This window comes from Oreochromis niloticus, linkage group LG7 (assembly GCF_001858045.2).
Source record: "Oreochromis niloticus isolate F11D_XX linkage group LG7, O_niloticus_UMD_NMBU, whole genome shotgun sequence".
NCBI classification, from domain to species: Eukaryota; Metazoa; Chordata; class Actinopteri; order Cichliformes; family Cichlidae; genus Oreochromis; species Oreochromis niloticus.
The window spans coordinates 30030716-30046623 of NC_031972.2; the positions used below are offsets into that span (position 1 = coordinate 30030716).

The 15908-nt window shown below is 40.3% G+C and overlaps 1 long non-coding RNA gene across 2 annotated transcripts in view; it reads right to left on the reverse strand.

Annotated features, from left to right (window-relative positions):
• Positions 1-15908, reverse strand: part of LOC102080363 (uncharacterized) — a 58693-nt gene that overhangs the window by 12409 nt on the left and 30376 nt on the right. The window contains exon 4 of one of the 2 annotated variants that reach the window (XR_001223917.2): positions 60-160. The exons of the other annotated variant lie outside the window; for it this stretch is intronic. This is a non-coding gene — a long non-coding RNA (uncharacterized LOC102080363). The remainder of the gene's footprint in view (positions 1-59; positions 161-15908) is intronic. 2 annotated transcript variants of the gene reach the window in all.

Sequence of the window (15908 nt, forward strand, 5' to 3'; positions counted from 1 at the left end):
TTGAGTGCAACAAATAATACACTCTGAATAATACATACTCTGGAAGAAACTCAACATACCTACTTTAATTGGCACTGTAAAACAATTTCCAAGCTCTGGGAGGAGGAGGAGGAGATGGAGGGTGGTGGTGCTCAGTCATTCTCTCAGATGAGGACTTCCGCTAATGTAAACGTAGAAGAGAAGAAGCGCCGAGGCAGATGAGATGAGCAAGAGGCAGGAAGAAAGCAAAAAGTGCTTAAAAACCCAGCGCGTCCCTCCCACGGGAGCCCGTTCTAATGAGATTCAGCAGTAATGAGGGACAGAACATGGCGCCAGATGTGATTCTAATTCTAATCAAGGAGGTAGGGTGGAGGTGATGGAGACGGGGGGGTGTTGGGATAGAGAGCATATTGTTAAATACAATTAACCCTTTTTTTCATATTTGGAGAGAACAAGGGCTGTAGGGTGGGGTTACAGGCTCAGCAGCGTGTTATCTGGCCCTCCTCCTTGTTGTGGAGACATGGAGGTCGGCTGCTGGTGATCAAAGAGGAAGCTGGACCTGAGAGACTGGGCCGGCAGCAGAGCCTCTTCTCCACTGCGGCCTTACATCTCCAGGTCCGACAGGGGTGGGGTTGGAGCTGCCCTTCCTCTGGTGTCACCAGAGATGATAGCCTGCCCCTGGGCGAGGAGAGAGGAGGCAGCTCTGCTCCAAACTCTCAGGAGCTCATGAAAGGAAAGCTTTTTACTTTATTTTTCTAAGCCCATATTTCTCAGTTCAGTGGTGGCATTTATTGGCCCAAGACTCAGAAGATTCAGCACATCGGTAGAAAAAAGGAGTGTCTCCTGTTTTGCTTGAAATTGAATTGCTTATCACATTATCCTGTGCAGTGCTGCAGGAGATGCCCTGGACCATTGTATGATTAGTTTGCTTTTAAGCTGCATAAGGCAGTCCTTTTTTAAATGAACAGTGCCAAGGCTAATGAAGAACACAACTAGAACTCTCTTTAACTTCTGATGTGGCTTCTACAGTACTCCTCTTGAGGTCCACAAAGGTGTAAATGTTATTCCCGTGCTTTTACCCACAGATTTCCTTCCCTCGCCTCTGCTCTGTCCCAAAAAAGTATAAGAACAGTCTTAAAAGTTTCTAAATTGATTAAACGAACGTGTCTGTAGACTACACGGCCGTCAGAGTGCAAAAATGACTACTGAGAAAATATATAAATGTAATGATATTTTACTGTGAAGTTTTCTTCTGAAATTTGAAAGAAATCCTGCAGACCATGTGGATGCAGCTTATTTTTTATTTATTTTATAACCAAAAATTACAAAGCTCTCAATAAGGATTGCTCAGTTTTGACTGGTTTTAAACAAGTCCATTTATTAGTCTTTTTCTGGCCCTTTTATCTACATCTTGTCTTCTTCATCAGTTTGTTTCAAACCATTGTTTATTTCCCTGTGATGTCCTTTGTGATTTGTTTGTTTTTTAAATGTCAGACAAACATAAAAGACACACTGTGTGTTTTTACACTTTTTTGATGTAAGGTATGATGCGAGTTGCACCACTCAGCGTGATACGGCATTCCCCGGTGGAACTGATAAGCGCACTTTCCAACTTTTAAGCAACATGTAAAAAAACACGTGAAAGAAAAAGTTATATTATTCATTCCAAGTGGAGCTTTGTGCTTTTCCACATTTTTTGTTATATTAAACATTTTCTGAAGAGTCAAGGAATTATGAGCCAAAAGCCCAGACTTCAGACTGCTCTATATGCTCAATTTCAAGCTGTTTTTTCTCCTCTTGCCCCACTATGATGTCAGTCAGAGGGAATATTCTCACTATGGACATTTCAGATACAACACTTAAGCCCCACCCACCTCTTAGGATTATGGTTATCCAGGGTGCGATCACAGACTAATGACCCTTTAATTAAGTTAGCCAATGAGCTTGCAACATGCTTGGATTCACAGTATGGTTTGAAATAGCAAAGGTGGTGGCCGTGAGAACATTCAGCTCAAGGTTTCAGGAGACTTCATTTACCATTAGGTGGCGTCACAGTGACTAGTTTTATAGTCTTCTATATAAGCTGTAGTTTTCATAGTTGATCAACTGAGGGGCTGTGCCAAGGCTCAGTGGAAGGTGTATTCAAAGGTAATTTTGAATTTTGTATAATCCAAATCTGGCCTAAGTAGTCCAAAAATAAGAATTTGGAGCAGAGGACAAAAATTTGCTCCTATATTTGCACAGCTGCTGTCCTTTTTAGTGTCTCTTTTCACACTGCAGTAAGAATAGGATGGCAACCTCCAACTGACCAGGAAAAGCAGTGGTTGGAGAGTGATTGCATTACTTTTTTTTTTTTTGCTGTCTCCATCAATTAAAGAAAAAGAGAAATATGAGTTGTTAAGGTTTATGTTAATAGCTATTAGGTTTATCAAAAACAGTTAGCAGACTGACTCTGTCTTATTGCTATATTGACGCACTAAGTTGGTTTAAAGACCACAATTGACTGCAAGAGGTTGCAGACATGGTTCCTGTCGTTAAAATGATCATTTTAGAGGTAAGAATTTGCAAGCTGATTGCAAAGTTGCAATGATTTTGGTTGTACTGCAGTCTGTAGTGTTTTCCCCTAGTGTGACTGTAGCCTAAGTTAAAGTAACTCAAAGCCTCGTATTTAGCTTTTCATTAGATCCAACTGTGGTAGGTTTGCAGTATGCGGTGCCTTCTTGGCAGTCAGGTTTCTTTTTATCAGCCTGGGGATTTGTTGCTTGTTGTCGTGTTTGTCAAGTGCAAGTGGCTCCTCAGGTTGTAATGTTCCTGTCACTGATAGGTGGAGACCAGCGCTGTTAGAGGTTAGCTGTGTTTGGTTGATCCTCCTCCTGCTTTAATATAATAATCCGTCAAAGAGCATCTCCACTAGTAATTACCTGCTTCCCCTCCCTTTCTCTCCCAGTGTCTTTGCTCTCAAGACTTCAAACAGGGGATTTTTCTCTTTGCATACAATATTTATATCCTTTATGTCAGTGGCTGGAAGGCATAAAACATTCATGGCACCTTTTCACACCTTAATTTCATGTGATATTCCTTTTGTTTTGTTTAGAATAGATTTCCAACATGAGTCACAGTGTATTCTCGAGAGAGTATCGATTTGTTTTGTTGCTTCAGAATACTCCAATTTAAACCGCAGAACATGGCAGCTACTTTACTGCCTTAGACATGTGACTGCATCGCCTATTGGGATCACAACACTGTGTCTGTTGATGATTTTTTTAACATTTTTTTCAGGAGGAGTTGATGATAGGGTTGGGCAGTATTAAAGTGTCGATTTTTCTGTAGTATTAATCCAAGACTGCATTATTGTAATGCAAGGAAGCACCTTGATGTCCATCAGAATAGTACAAGAAAAAAAAAACATTTTTCTTCATTTGCTGTACATTGCAAGTACATTGTAACATTGATTTTGTTTATTTTGGTTTAGTCCGCATCAGCATGCTTTGGTGGTTCTTCGGTGATATGTAGAGCTTTGTTGTAGCTGTGTACTGCACTGGGGCCAGGGCCAAAAATGTGGAACAAGTTATAATGTTGGTTACTCTTATTGTTTTATTTATTTTGGCCTGTTAGCTTATGCTTACCTCAAATGTCGGACCAGTAAGTGATGTCCCACTTGACTTGACCGCATTCCATTAGTACAAGTAACAAAAACACGTTTTGTTTTTTCCCTGACTAAGAAGGTAGAGCTATTTAAAACACCTCTGCACCACATTCACTGATGGAGCCTGGTGAGTGTTCACAGACACTGTAGTAAGACTTGGAAGTTTTACTACAATTTATGCTCACTGCTGCCATGTTGGATTAAGAAGTCAGGGATGGTGGTTGGTGTGACTTTCTGAATGGAAAGAACAACTCGGGAGGAAAGTATTTCATCTGAAAATTCCATCTTAGAACTTGGGATTTCCAACTTCCCACTTCAAATGGAAGACAGAAAACTTATTTCCTGTGAAGAAAAAACAAGTGTTAAAAACAATGAAAACTGTTCCCTGTAGCCACATTGGCTACATTGTAGTTCTTGTTCTTCATTCCGTATTAACAGCATCAGGCAGTGTACTGTTGGCTCTTTGGTTGGTGAGCTCCCTAGTAGGGTTGTACTAATCGAGATCGATGATGATCAGAGTGACTGGGGACAACTTCCCGGGCAAAATTTTCCCAGTAATGCATTAATGCAGTGATATAACAATTGTAGCCCATGACCTGTAGTTTGCCTGTAGTTTGCATGGAAGACACCGACTTGTCTACAAACACTTTCTAAGTACTGGCAGTGTCACTGACTGATCTTTAGGCCTGTGTGACTGGGGGCTTTTCCCACAGACTGACATCAACCTCCATCAACCATTAGCCAACCATTTGTGGACTACAATTTTTTCTTTATTGACTGATGGAAGCCAGATAGTCATGGACCGATTTCTATGCCTCTGTGACTATTCACTTAACCCTGAATTGTCAAACAAGTTAATATTAGTGGTAACATGACTGCAAAACCTCTAAAATATATTTTTGAGGGAGCCAAATGTCCAAATGCCACAGGCCTAGCAACATTTTTTTTTCCAGTTGACTAAGTCTCTTTATGTTCTTTTGAACATAAAGAGACTTATTTGTTACATTTTTTTTTTTTTTGGTATAGTTTTTCTCTGTGTGTGTTTTTGTTTTCCATTCAAATCCAGCGTGAGCTGCTGTGTTTGCCTGGTAATCACTGTAAACCAAATGTACTTCCTCTACCACTTCTCCAGCCAGCTTATAGAAGGGCACTATGAAGAGTGAAGTAAAGACAAGTAAGCCACTTTATACATAAAACAAACTGAACAACAAGCAAAACTATAAAGCTAAAAAAAAAGGAAGGCAAGTGTGACTTAATACTGTTTTATCTGTTCAGCTGATATCTACCCACTTACATTCATTAATTATGGTAGGCTAAATTATGCATCATTGTAGGTGAACAAAGCTTTCCTGCAGGTGTGTTCTTTCTCTTGGTGTCCATTTGTCTGCTCCACTGTCACCAGCTCTAGTGAGAAAGCTGTTTTGAGCCACACGTTGTGCATTATGTCGCATGGATAACGCTACCTTAATGGATGCATTTTAATTACTCCCCCAACCCCATCCCAGTGCTGATTTTATTGGTGATCACAGAGGGAGACAACAGGACAACTGGACTATGGAACAGATTACCCAACACTACTGCATGCCAAGTATGCCTAGGGTTTGTGTAGGTCCTATTCTCATAATCCCTCTTTCTCCATGTGTGACAGTGAATCAAACTTCAAATATTCATAATTAAATTCACTCCTTTGATTGGCCAGCCCCATCTGACAAATCTTCCTTCCCTTTTCTTCTATATTTACTTTATTTACATTCAGACAGGAAGCAGATAGTCCCTGAGCTGTGAAATAAACATGGCTGTCTATAGAGTTTGGGCCCAGAAATACATCACAATAAACACTTTGGCACAGCAACAATCCAGAGCTGCATCTGACTCCCTTACACCCCCATGAGGCTCTCCTCTCTTCTGTTTCTAAAGTCTTATAAACTGAGCCGCATCCCCCCCAAACTTGTCAGTGCTAATGAAGTCAGTATGCAAGGTTGTCTTCTGCTTTCTCCGAGCTGATGGAGTGAACACGGCTGTCTAACTGGTTGTCTAACTACCCCCCACGCACTCCCTGGGGAAGCTGGAGGGGGGAAGAACGCAAGCAGGGAGGGCAGTGACCCGAGACCAGCCGTGAGGCTGTGTGAGGAGGATAGAGGGGGGAGGTTGCATGTCCATCATTAGAGTCACTATTTGTTCGAGGCTTTGAGAGCACCGAAGTGGAACTAATACTGAACAGCAGAACGGACACGGAGAGGGAGGGACACTTTTTACTGCTACATTAATTAAGCTCATTCTCAACATGTTCCCCATCTCCTCTTGTTCTGCAGTAATTAAGTGGAGGGGCTGCATTGAGTGTGTGGTTGGTTTAACCTTTTCTGACGGTTAGCGCAACATCTCCCGCTTTCAGAGGTCAGAAGTGACTGGAACATTACATTTGATCTAAAGAGCTGTGCTTTTTTTTTTTTACCTTGACTATTTCATGTTCAGAACTCAGTGATATATTAATGTAGCGTATGCAAAACCCAGAGTTGTCTGTGAATTGACACTCCCTAAATTATTACTGAGTGAAGCCGAACCAAGGTTTGGATTACAAACTGCACGGGCAAAGCAGAATACCTGGGCCATACAAAGACTTCAGTTTTACTGTGCAGCAATCAGTTTTTAGGGATATCATCTTGTAGCTGGGATCTAAATTTAAGTCTAAATTTTAGGAGAACAGTATTTCATCATCTGGTACAATTTACAACCTAAGCTAAGAAACTTTACTTTATTTTGTCCATCCATTAACAATATTTGGGAAATGGCTTCCCGACCCAAAGTTCAATTTCATTACGACATAGTCATTTAATGTTTATAGTAATTATGATGGGTGGATGGGTGGGTAAGCAAAATACTGGACTATTTTGCTTACATGGGAATATTAAGAAATTCGAGGTTTTTATACCAGTCAAAGATTAGCAAAATAAATACAAAATTGCACTTTAAATGATAATTTCATTTATTAAGGGAAAACAGCTAGCCAAACCTAACTGGTCCTATGTATGTTTCACTAGCCCCACCCAGGCCTGATTACTGCCAGACCTGCTGAATCAAGAAATCACTTAAAGAGAATCTGTCTGAAAAAGTAAAGTAGGCACAAAAAAAGCAATGTGTTAAGTCACAATCTGAAGAAACTCAAGAACAACTGAGAAACAAAGTCATTGACATGTATCACTCTGGAAAGGGTTACAAAGCCATTTCTAAGAGTTACTCCAGTGAAAGTCATTTTCCACAAATAGAGAAGACTTGGTAAACCTTCCCAGGAGTGCCCAGTCTACCATGAAAGACAAAGACTCATCCAGGAGGTCACAAAAACCCCAGATCAAACCCGAACCGCAGGCCTCTCTTGCCTCGGCTAAAGTCAGTGTTCATGATTTAACAATAAGGAAGAGACTGGGCAAAAATGGCATCCATGGGAGAGTTCATAGGTGAAAACCACTGCAGACTAAAAATATTAAAAGGCTCCTCTCATGTTTGCCAAGAAACGTCTTCATGATTCCTAAAAGTTTAGGGAAAATATTCTGCGGACCTACGAGAGCAAAGCTGAACTTTTTGGAAGGATTGAGACCTCATATATCTGGTGTTAAAAAACTAACAGCATTTCATAAAGAGCAGTCAAACATGGTGGTGGTAGTGTGATGGTCTGGGGCTGCTCTGTTGCTTCAGGGCCTGGAGGACCTGCCATAATTGATGGAGCCTTGAATTCTGCTCTCTACCAGAAAATCTAAAGGGTTCAAACTTGCTTGATGATCTGAAACATGTAAGTGTGACAAATGTGCACAAATAAGAAATCACAGCACTGTCAAGGTTCAGATCACGGGATATTCAATTTCACAGCAGTATCTTTTTGTTACACTCCTTTCCTAATAAATACTATCTCTTAAGATCGTGTTAAGCGTTTGATGAATTACATAATTAGTTATTGTTCAGACTCGTCAAAACCCCTCGGAGTGTGACTGTTCTCCTATCTATGCTAAGCAAGCAAAACTCGATTTACAAAACCAAGTCATGGGCAAATTCAGAGACAATATGACAATATTAATAAGCTACACAAAGCTGAGGACATAAAAGATTTCAGCTATTATGTCTAATATTATGTATACTAATACAAGTTGGTGATGCCAGTTAATGCTGGTTTTGCTGTTATATAAAAATACAGTTCATTAATTAATTTATTTTGCCTTTTCAGTGTTTTGTTTTGGGGTTTGTTTGTTTGGTTTTTTTTAGCTTTTTGTGCTTCTTGTGAATGTATGAATAATTAACCTCTTTAAAATTTGCTAAAATAAAAGGAAAGAAAAGATTTTAATATATCACAACCAGTAGGCACATGCAGCCAGTCGTGAGGGGCCAGAAGACACCGTTTCTTTAAGGGGCTACAAGCTGAAAAGATTAGGAATTACTGGTTTCTTTGTTTTATAGATTTTGACTATGGATGTCTTATCATCTACCAGTAATTTGCAGCGCTGAAGAATGGGTTCCTTTGATACTTGAATGGATTTTTCTGCTATAAATTATACATGCTATACAATTCTAATTCAGAACTGATTGCTATATTTACACAAAGGATCTGAGTACATTCCAGTTTAATGAGATCCATGTGATATGGCTTTGGGTGTGATTGATGGGTAGTTGTTTCTTTTTCTTTCTTTCTTTTTTGCCTTAAAATGCTGTATTTTCTTACTTAGTTTCAGATCACAGCGATAAGTGAACAAAAAGCTCTCCTGGCTCCGCACGAGCGTGTTTCTGCAGATCATAAGTGAAACATCCTGTTCAGCAGGCCTGCAAGACATCACGTAGTGTTCGTCACTGCAGCGGATGACGGATGTCTGTCTCCATCAGCGCTGGCACCGTGAAGTGACAGCTCTCTGTAACGGTGACAAGTCAGGTTCCAGCGGAGACAGATTGCCTTCAGGTGGCTTCATTTTCAAAATCTCACCAAGAATGTGAAGCACTTAACTTTCCTTTTGATGGCTGAAGGGCTCTCGGCGCCTTTTCTTTTTCAGATTTAAGCGGGAAAAGAACGTGTGGGGGGGTGAATGGCTCATTTGAGAGTTTGCTTTAATATCTGTCTTTCAGAGATCAGAGGGTGTCATATTCGCACACCTCATATTTCCTAGCATCTATCACAGGCTATGTAAAATTCCCTTAAAAGTGCATTATGCAATATAATAGCAGGTTTGGGTGACATTTAGCTGCCAAGGGGAGGAAGGCTAGTTACAGACCTATTGCCTTTTACAAAAAGAATTTCATCACACAGCCAATCTTTTGGGAATTTCTCTGGTTTGTCTTGCGATTGCAGCTGATGACAAAAATTAGACATGAACTTTATGCCTTTCCCAAAGACAAATATGTGTCTTCAACAAGCTTTTGGGAAGGATTTTCGTAATAGCTCCAGTGACTTGCAGTTGAAATACTATTTGACTAGTTGATCTTGATAATTTCTGTGTGCCTGCATGGGAGTGGGAAATGATTTCAGGGCCTGGTTATACTGAATTTTAAATAAGTATTTTTGTTTTTTGTGTGTTTTTTTAAAAAAAAAAAAAGAAAATACCGGTAATAACTATGTGCAAAACCATTAGAATGAATATTTATGCAGCTTGTTATGAAATATTCATTAAGTTGATACAAAAAAAGAACAGCAAGTGAGAATGGGGAGGGAGATTGTGTTTACTTGTGTGTATTTGTGTGTAAAATGAGGGCAGCAGGGCCCTCATCACCTATTGCACAGGAGTACTGACAAAACCCCCGGATTGAATATCCGACATCTCTTAACACAAGCGGCAGCAGCATCTTCCCTCTTGTTTTTTCTTCTTTTTTTCCCCCTCGTCTATCTCTCCCTCTTTCTCCTTCCCTCTACCTGAGGTGATACGAGTCCCTCCGTTCATCCGATCCCCGCAGCTCCCTCTCTTTCTCCACCTTTCATTCCCTCACTTCCCCTTCGTTCCATCTACCCAAATTAAGAAATTAATGAGGGATAGGTTCTTTACCAACTGCCCCCGCAATGTTTACCACTGATGAAATTATAATGTAGGCCCTGCTGTATTATTTATAAGCCAATTAGGGGAAGTGTTACTTGATTTGATGGGGAGCCGACACACAGAGTACATTTAACTAATGGAGACCAAGAGAGTAAAGGGAAGGAGGGGAGGGAGGACAGCTGAGGCGGACTATTCCGTACGATGCTCTAGGATTACGTGGCTAATTGCCCTGCTTTATCTGTCTGTCACGGATAGCCATGCATATTTTAGCGTTCCCAAAGACTTTGATTGTTTGCACTCGTGTTGGGGCTGTAACAAGTAGAGCAGAGGCCAGAGTGGAGTGTAGTTAAAAACTGGCAGCAGGGGAGGCAGAGACAGGGGGGCGATGGAATAGAAGGGGGGGGACCGTGCACAAAACTCACACACTGTGACAGGTGGAGGAAGAGTTTTGACAAGAAGCAAAGGGCTGTTGAGGTGGGAAAATCTAACGGGGGGGGGAGTCTAAACCGTTTGTTGAGAGGCTGCAATTAGACGGCAGCACAAACAGTAAGTAATTTCACTTATTGTAGCCTGAAGGCAAGCGCGACTTGTTGACTTTCTCTGCATGTTATTAAAAAATTATTTCAAATTGTGCTTCCGGATTTGTGGCTCATTTGCACAGTTTGTCAAAGCAGTGACATCTAAAGAGAGAACATGGGACCAAAAAACCCCCCAAAACATCGGATTGCACCAGCAGCTGGAGACTGGAGGCTAAAATCAAAAAAACAAATTTACAAATATGGTGGTTGAACAAATTGATTAGTTGATTAAACAATTAGTGAAGGAAAAATGAAGAAAAGGCATAGCTCAAATGTTAAAGTCTTGGCGGGCTGGATTAATGATATCTAATCCACATATAAACCTACAGTGGAAATATTAAAACAAACTCCAGGCTGTAAATATTCTACAAAACAATAGCTATGACTGATCCTTGAGCTGTCTGTTCACTGTTGGTTGCATCTAGCAGAGTAATTTGTTGATTTTTTTACAATTTTAAATTTATTTGCACCCTACTGGGCACGCCAGAGGCCAAGACCCCCTGGTACTGCACTTGACTCGCATCCTGGAGGAACCTGCAACAACCCCTGCAGCGGCGCTTCGAGGACCAACTCTGACTGATGAGCTTATTGAAAGTTGATCAGACACTTATGCTAAGAAGGGGAAACTGGAGCAAAGGCATCCTTAATTATCTGATGAGGGGAAGCTTATCTGAACGGCTTCTTTTTCTCTCCTCTTTTATCCTAACGGATCACATGGCAGATCTTTACATAACAAAAGAGTTACCTGGCTGGCCCACTTCACTGAAAACTCCACCCTGGTCCAGAGACGCTCTGCGTGTCTGCATGCGTGAGTCCAAGTTCTGGTCCGAGGGTGATCCACAATAAGTCCTGGCTTTACGTTACATAAGGCGACACACTCTGGAGTTGTTCTTTTCCTGAGATATTGTGCAATAACGATTTCAGGCTTGAGCATATTGGAACATTTATGGGTCTTCTCCCTGCAATGAGTGTGTAATTAATTCACGATTAAAAGTATTAGTGCAGGCTTTGTGTGGTGATTTATTTAAAGGCTGGTACTAATGCTGGCTCCGTTTCCTCCTTTAGGAGATGGGTAATAAGATCCGATGCCAGGCCTTCTTTTTGCATCCCTCTTCACACACACGCACACACACACACACACACACATCCTGTATTAGTGTGTCTCGTCGATTAAAAGCCCACACATAGGCACAGGAGTGCTGTCACCACCACCATCACAGTCACCATGTTAACTTATTCATCCCTGTTAAAGCCCATGTAACTGGATAGCTGTTAATTAATATAGCTGTCGGGTAAATGGTTGCCGCCGGACCATTGCCACCATCCATCAGTAACATAATCTCGGGGTTGTTTTCATGCCAGGCCTCGGGCTCAATTAAGATAATGCTATGCAAACGAGGTCTCTCGCCATTAGCCTCATCACTGAGGGGCCGTTAATGGCATAATTGGGGCACTCCAAAGAACAATTAACGTAGCACCTCTTCACCACCTATGAGATTAGCAATAATCTGCAAGCATGACTGAGGAGTCACGAGTTGTGACCGCCGAGCGTCGAGTCGTGGCTGCAGACTGACCCAGGAGGTCCAACAGGAGCAGGTGGAGAATGCAGAAATGAGAGTTGCAGCCAGCACTGCAGGCCTGTGACTGATGAGCTGTAATTAGCATAAAGTGCTGAAATCACACAGAGATATATTTGTTTTTGTAACAGTAAACGATTGAAACTAAAAACAAACTTTTATGCTTAGGTTTTTTTGCTGTCTAATAAAATCTGTGTCATACCGTGTGTGCATGTGTGTCTAAACAAAGACGTATCAGTAATTTAGCTCATCTGTCTGCAGGGGAGAGAAGTGGAGGGTGTGGCTAGTCAGAATATGGTTAAACTAACAAGAACTAGTTTGAGTCAATTTTCAACCGCATTGTGATCAGTGTTTCTGTGGCTTATGACACTCTCTGATCTCACTGCCACTCTCTTGCCTCTTTTTAAATTAAGGTATTGACCTTATAAAAGTACTTTTTGGGATTTGAGTCTCTACTGCATTGGTAGAGGATCATGTCTCTTCATCATGCTTCAGTGCTGTGTCTCTGAATAAAAAAAAAGTCTAATTGTCATTCTACACCCTTGAGTCTTTTAATAGCACAATTTATTTATAGCACATCTTTAGCTAGGCTTTTGAAAAGTCTAACTAGTTAATATCTCGTGATGAGGATGAACTAAAACCTGGTTGTGTGAAATATCACTCAATTAAAGAGTCATAAGGTAATGTGTTAAAATGTCAAAGTGCCATCTTTTCGTTTTCCCACTGAGTCTGTTTAGAAACAATGTAAAGGAATAAGAATCAGTGCTGTAGCTAGTAATTCGTTTAAGTGTTGCAACTCATATATATGCTCATTTATTTCATGAATGAAGCACTGCTTTTTTAAACGCATCAGCAAACAAGTGCCAAAGAATGGACTACATCAAGGATCCCATGTGGTTTAATAAGGGGACGTATAAACATGAACAAGTGAGCGAATGACGCTGTAGTTACTACAAGATGATGTCACAATGCCAAGTCAGACATGTTGGCATTTGTCATATATTATCAGTAAACATTAGTGTTGGAATTGTTACTATTATTAAACAAACAAAAGCAAAACATAAGATATTATTTTGCTTATTAATCCCAAAGAAAATATCTTGTTATACAAGTTGTTACATTACTTTAACGCCATTTACCAGATTAACAATATCAACCTAAGAAGGAAGACATGAAGTTTTTTCTTTGAGTGTTTAAGGGTTAACGCTTAACTGGCAATAAAGTTAAACTCCAGGCCAAAGAGCACTAAAGAGGAAAATATTGTGGCCAAAGCAATTACACTTTAAGAATTGATATAAGTAAAAACTGAGGCTGTGCCTGTGATCGTTGGGTCCTCAGGTGGCAATGCATCAAAAACAGGCATGATTTTGTCATGGAAATCACTGCATGTGTTCAGGAACACTTCCAAAAATCACTGTGAACACAGTTCACTGTGTCATCCACAAATGCTGGTTTAAACTCTATCATACAAAGAAGAAGCCACGTGATTCATGGGCCAAAGCTCATTGTAAACTATGGCAAAGTGGGTACTCCTTTTCCAAATGTCCAGCAACTGGTCTCCAAAGTTTTCATATGTTTCCAGACTGCTGTGAAACGAAAAACGAAAATGCCACACAGTGGTAAACATGCTCTCTTCTGAAATATGTTGCTTGAGAATGAGCTGATAATTTTCCCAAAATGTTACCAGCTGAAACACTAAGTATGGTTTCTATTTTCTACTGTGAATAAAATTAAGCTTTATGAGATTCGAGATCATAGCATTCTGTTTTTATTTACATTTTACACAGTATCCCAACTTTTTTTGGAACTAGGGTTGAAAACGTTTGGGTTAAAACTGAACAACAATTGTTTGAAATATGTTTTAGATGTCTAAATTGTGTGGTAAATTAATTGCTGTCTTTTTAAATACATTTGGCTAATGTTTAGTTACGTCTAGTTACATTTTGACCTCAAAGTCTGCAAATTGTAAAGAGATTACTGAGGGGCTGGATGTAAAATGCAAGGGGTTTTGAATAGGGGTGATGGGGTAGAGGTGGCAGTAGTTTGACACTGGTTCTGGAGGGGGGTGGAGACAGGAGGCTGGTGCTGGCAGAAAATTGTAGTTGTGGTGAAGGTCAGTGAGGAAGGAGGGGGTCTGTTTTTCAGGACAGCAGTGACATGGCAAAGAATGCAGTGACTATTATTTGTACTGCTCACTTTGGTTGTTGTTCTGGAAACATTGTCAAACTCCTTCAAAACTTTGCACCAAAATTGAGCATCTGAATAAATTTCAGGTGGGAGATTGACAATAAAAGTTACCGTTCGAGTTGTTAACAAGGTGAAAAAAGTTTGGAGACAGCCCTGCAGCTCTATTTGATTAATTTTTGACTGGTGGAATTCAAGTTTTCTTCAGACTTCAATTAATTCACAAATAAATATATTCATAAATCTTTGCTGCTTTGGAACGGTCCCTGTTTTTTTCTCATTGTTTATTGTTTCCTCTTCAATTCAGCAAGAAACAAAAGTACGCCCTATTGAATTTATGCACAATTGACCAAGAATCCAACAGCTGCAGATTGTTTCTTTATTTTCTATAAAATACAGCACTGATGTTCTGCTTTGCTTGACATCAGACAGAAATGTCTAGATGGAAATGGAGCAGCTGGAATGGGATGCCAACCAATTTTTGTTTGGGTGGAGACTCAATTTTGCCCACCTGATAAAAATCAGTTATCTTGGTGAAGTGGATGGATTTATAGCAGGGGTTCAAACTTAAGGCTCAGAGGCATTCATTTTGAACTTCTAACTCCATTTTCATCGCCTTTTTCCAGCTTTTCCTGCCATTCATAGTGTGCTAAAGTAATGGATAAACATTCACTGGTTTTCATAATTTACTATAGAAATTTCAATTTTTTTTATAGTGGGTCCACAGTAAAAAGTTTTTTTTTTCTGTGAGCTAACAAGAACTTAACCAGCAAAATTTTCTTTCTGTAATTTTACACATTTATTCCTTATAGTTTAAGCACAAAGAGTCATGCTGACAGATTTATTTCATTCAATAGACCACAGTTGTTCCATTATTTAGAAAATAATAATAGTGTAGTTAACCTTCTTTCCTCTGAAAGAGTCCACTTAAGGGCAAAGTGGGCTGTACGTGGCCCATGATGTGAAATAAGCTTGACAACCCTGATCAAAAGGATTGGACCCAAGAAATGTTTCATCTGTTGTTGTCAGCACATGAAACTGAATTTCAAGCCTAATTTTTTGTATGTTTTTTTGGCAAAAAGTCAGATATTTGCTCATTTTCTGCACTTAAGCAACGGAGGAGGAGGTTTTCTTTTCCTCGTTAAGTACTGGAGGTGTTTTAGCTGTCAGTCACTCAACGCCCATGTGTAACAGCCTTTACCTCCAGAATTTTGTACCCTTAAAATGACTGCAATTCAGCATTTTAAGGTTTAAGACTTAATTTATCAAATATTTAAAAAACAAAATTAAGACTAAGTACAAGATTATGAAAACAGAAAACAACAGGCAAACTTTCTTATCCCTCAGACTGTGAACCTGCCACCAAAATTTGTAAATTTCCAGGACACTTTCTGTGAGCTCAGTCACATTCCCACACATTTTCTTTCACAGCAGGTTTGTTATTGATTTGCAGGTTTTTTCTCTCTTCAGCGGGAGAGACAAAAGCCACATCTCTGCAATACTGAGGCCCTTCCCATCTGTTGTCTGCTCACACCTCCACTTTGCTACATGACTCTCTCTCTCAAACACACACACACACACACACACACACACACGCACGCTAACACCATAGGCGGGCTTCAACTCTAGCACTAGCTATAATGATTCCTCTGACACACATTGGGGCACATCATTCCACAGCACAGCACAGCTTTGCAGCTCAAGGCCCCTAAACCTCCCTCACACTTCTCACTAGCAAGATGTTTTGTGTTTGCGTGTGTGAGTGAGTGTGTGTGCGTGTGTGTTTATGGCCATGGGGCTGAGCAGTGAGCGGCTCCTTGGGAATTTTAAGAGTCAAGCCCCCCTAAATCTTCTTGTTTCAACTTTAGAAAATCAATAGGATAAATATCCTGTTTGCCCCTCTTGTCCTTAGCTGCCCACCTCCAGCTCGCTCTGGTTACTG